The 4,779-nt window shown below is 34.4% G+C and overlaps 1 non-coding gene across 1 annotated transcript; it reads right to left on the bottom strand.

Annotated features, from left to right (window-relative positions):
- Positions 1-4,237: 4,237 nt before the first annotated feature.
- On the bottom strand, positions 4,238-4,310 carry TRNAW-CCA (transfer RNA tryptophan (anticodon CCA)). Its single transcript has one exon. It is a non-coding gene; the product is annotated as a tRNA-Trp (tRNA).
- Between the last annotated feature and the right edge of the window lie 469 nt (positions 4,311-4,779).

Below are 4,779 nucleotides of genomic sequence, written 5' to 3'. Positions count from 1 at the left end.
CTCTAAAGACAAAAAGGAATGATTAAAAAGCCCCCCAACATATATACAATGGAATATTACTCAGCCATAAAAAGAAACGAAATTGAGCTATTTGTAATGAGGTGGATAGACCTAGAGTCTGTCATACAGAGTGAAGTAAGTCAGAAGGAAAAGGACAGATACCGTATGCTAACACATATATATGGAATTTAAGAAAAAAAATGTCATGAGGAACCTGGGGGTAGGGCAGGAATGGAGACGCGGACCTACTAGAGAACGGACTTGAGGTTATGTGGAGGGGAAGGGTGAGCTGTGACAGGGCGAGAGAGAGTCATGGACGTATACACACTAACAAACGTAGTGAGGTGGATAGCTGGTGGGAAGCAGCTGCATGGCACAGGGATATTGGCTCGGTGCTTTGTGACAGCCTGGAGGGGTGGGATAGGGAGGGTGGGAGGGAGGGAGACGCAAGAGGGAGGACATGTGGGAACGTGTGTGTATGTATGGCTGATTCACTTTGTTGTAGAGCAGAGGCTAACACACCATTGTAAAGCAATTGTACCCCAATAAAGATGTTTAAAAAAAGCCCCCCAAAACAAAAAAGACTCACAAAAAAAAGAATGACAGTTAACAGGAAATATTTTATTATGCAATATTTTGTGACATGGACCTGAACCATCCCTTTATGGCAAGAGGCCATGTGACTACATTCTATATTGTTTATGATGTTTTTGTGCCAAAATTTACTTGATACAAAATTATTTGTCATATTAAAATCCTTCCTAAATGTTTTTATAAAGTTATTTGTCTTCATTCTTACTTCTGTAAATTACTTGTTAAGATGACAAAAATATAAATATCAAAAAGTGTACATTGGATCCAAATTCTAAATGGGATGGCTATTTCTGCTGATATACTGAGGATTAAGGTGTATTGTTGTTTTTATTCGTTTCTTTACAATTATTTATCTCTGTAAGGTATATCCCACTGGAGATGTACAGTCAAATTACTGTTTTTAAATTTTTTGAATAATTCTATCATTAGATAGAAATTTAAGTCAATTTGTTTTATGTTAATTTTTATTTTTAAGGGTTGCTTTTTTAAAAATAAACTTTTTATTTTGGACCAAATTTAGATTTCCTGAAAAGTTGCAAAGATAGTACAGAGAGTTCTTGTATACCACTCCTACAATTTTTTCTATTGTTTACATCTTACATTTCCATGGTGCTTTTGTCAAAACTAAGAAACTGTTGGGACTTCCCTGGTGGTCCAGTGGGTAAGACTCTGCGCTCCCAATGCAGGGGGCCCAGGGTCGATCCGTGGTTGGGAAACTAGATCCCGCATGCATGCCACAATTAAGAGTTTGCATGCCACAACTAAGAAGTCAACATGCCGCAACTAAAGATCCCGGGAGCAGCAACTAAGAGCCGGTGCAGCCAAAATTAATTAATTAATTATTGAAAAAAAGAAACTGTCATTGGTACATTACTATTAACTAAACTCCAGAGTTTATCTGGATTTTACCAGCTTTTCCACTCATGTCCTCTTTCTGTTCCAAGATCCAATCCAGAGTAATGGTATAGTTTTAAAATTTTTATTTTCAAGTTGTTTGTGCTGGTATATAGAAATACAATTGATTTTTGTTTATTGACCTCATTAACAATGACCTTATTAAATTCACGTATTAATTCTCATAGTTTATCTGTAGATTATTTTGAATTTTCTGGGTAACCAGGTGTATCATCTAAAAATAGTAATGGTTTTAATTTTTAATCAACTTTATTGAAATATAATTTACACTTAATAAAATACACCCATTTAGAGTGAATAGTTGATGAGTTTTGTCAACTGTATACACCTTGTGGTCTTTCTCAATTAATTTCCACAGCCCATTCTTGGCCTCAGCAACACTATAGATTAGATTTGTCTTTTCTAGAGTTTCTTATGAATGGAATCATACAATATATACTACATATTTTGCACTTGTTTTTTTTCACTTGGCATAATAATTTTGATGTTCATACATGTTGTAGTGTATCAGTAGTTGGTTTCTTTTTAAAAAATATTTTAAAACTTTCTTGAGGTGTAATTGAAGTACATTAAACTGCATATATTTAAAGTATACAATTCACTCAGTTTTGACATGAACACACCTGTGAAACCATCACCACAGTTAAGATAACAAATGTTTCCATCATCCCCCTAAAGTTTCTTTGTACCCCTTTGTAATCCATTCCTCCTCCACCTTCATCCCCAGACTTCTAGTGGTCTGCTTTCTGTCACTGCATGCTAGTTTGCATTTTCTATAATTTTATATTAATGGACTCATGCAGTATGTACTTATTTTGGCCTGGTTTCTTTCACTCAGCATAATGATTTTGAGATTCATCCATGTTGATGAATATACCAATAATTTGTTCTTTTTAATTGATGAGTAATATTATGTTATATAGATTTACCACAATTTGTTTTTCCATTTATCAAATGAGGAACATTTGGGTAGTTTCCAGTTTGGAGTTATTATAAGTAAATCTGCTATGAATATTTGTATACAAGTCGTTGTATGGACATAGGCTTACATTTCTCTTGGGTAAATACCTAGAAGTAGAACACCTAGGTCACGTAGTAAGTTTACCTTTTTAAGAAATTTCCAAACTGTTTTCCAAATTGGTTGTACTGTTTTACATTCCCACTAGCACTGTGTGAGAGTTCCAGCTTCTCCCCATCCTCATGAACACTTGCTATGGTCAATATCTTAAATTTTAGCCTTTCTGCTGGATGAGTAGTGGTTTTAGTTTGTGATTCCTTGATGACTAAAGATATTAAATATTTTTAATGTGTTTATTTGCCATTCACATATGTTTTTTTGTGAAGTGTCTCTTCAAATCCTTTGCTCGTTATTTAAAATTGGGCTGTTTGTCTTCTTATTGTTGACTTGTAAGTGTTCTTTATAAATTTTGGATACAATTCCTTTATCTGATTTATGTATTGTGAATATTTTCTCCCAATCTGTGACTTTCTTTTTCATTTTCTTAATGGTGTCTTTTGAAGAGCAAAATTTTACAACTTTGATTAAGTCCAATTTATTAATTTTTATTGTGTGGTTTGTGTCTTGGTGCTCTAAGAAGCTTTTGCCTACCCCAAGATCATAAAGATTTTCTCCTATTATTTTTCTTCTAAGGTTTTATATTTTAGATTTTATGTTTAGATATATGATCCATTTCAACTTAATTTTTGTGTCTAAGGTGAGGTAATAATAGAGGTTCAGTTTTGCACTAGGATATCCAGTTTTTCCAGTACTATTTGTTAAAAGAGTATATTTTCCCTATTGAATTACTTTGGTACATTTGTAAATATATATATATATATGTATATATATAATTTATATATGTTGAATTTATATATATATTATATTTTTACATATGTATATGTGTATATATATATATGCTATTCTGTTCCACTGATCTATCTATTCTTACACCAATACCACACTGTCTAGATTAGTATAGTTTTATAGTAAGACATTTTAATTTAGAGAGGAAAAAATCATCAAATCATCCATAATTTAAGGAGGAGATAGAGTTTTGTTCTTTAAGACACCATACACACACACACACGCACACGCACACACACACAGATTTCTCTACCCTCCATCCTTGCAACAGAGTTACGTCACAATTATTGTTTAAATTGATACTGATCTTTTTTTTTTTCTTTTTTGGCTGGGCCACGCAGCTTGCGGGATCCTAGTTTGCCGACCAGGGATCGAACCCACACCCTTGGCAGTGAAAGCTCAGAGTCCTAACCACTGGACCGCCAGGGGATTCCCTGACACTCATCATTTACATTATTATGACTATGTTAATATCTTTCATTGCTGAGCCAAGTAGTATACTATGATTATATTTTCTTTCTTCTACATGCTTTTTTCTCCCTAGAGTGAATTGGTCCTTTTAAAAAAAAAAATTGTGGGCTTACTATTTGGGTATTATCAATATTCTTTTAATTATACTCTCCCAAGAATATTGTTTTTTACCGTGGTCAAAGATATCGTATTCTATCAGTTCCGTTTTTTAAATAGAGACATCTGTCCTACAGGTCTCCATCTTCTTGCTCCAATTTAGAGTCATTGCCTTCTAGGCCGGCTACACAGTTTTGTTTTGTTCTGTTTTGATTTGGCTGCGCTGCATCTTAGTTGTGGCACACAGGATCTTCGTTGTGGCATGTGAGATCTTTAGTTGCAGCATGTGCGATCTCGTTCCCTGACCGGGGATCGAACCCGGGCCCCCTGCATTGGGAGCTTGGAGTCTTATCCACTAGACCACCAGGGAAGTCCCCTGCTACACAGTTCTCATCTTACTGCCTCCTTTCATTCCCCTTCTATGATGAATCTCCTATTTCCTGGGTTGCAAATGTTCCTGTTTCTTGGAGCACTTCTTCTAATCACTTCCTTAGAAACGGTGCATAGGAGTTAAGTTTTCTAAGAACTTGCATGTCTGAAAATTTATTTATTCTACCCTAAATCCTGATTAACAGTTTTGCTGAACATAAAATTATTTTTAGAAAGAATTTCCCCTTAGAATTTGGAAAACATTTTCCCATTATTATTTTTTTTTGGCCATTTAAAAAAATTTATTGGGGTATAGTTGATTTACAATGTCGTGTTAGTTTCAGGTATACAGCAAAGTGAATCAGCTATACATATATCCACTCTTTTTTGTTAGATTCTTTTCCCATATAGGCCATTACAGAGTATTCAGTAGAGTTCCCTGTGCTATACAATAGCTCCTTATTAGTTAC

This window comes from Globicephala melas, chromosome X (assembly GCF_963455315.2).
Source record: "Globicephala melas chromosome X, mGloMel1.2, whole genome shotgun sequence".
Taxonomy (NCBI): Eukaryota; Metazoa; Chordata; class Mammalia; order Artiodactyla; family Delphinidae; genus Globicephala; species Globicephala melas.
This window is presented reverse-complemented; position numbering and strand designations above follow the sequence as displayed.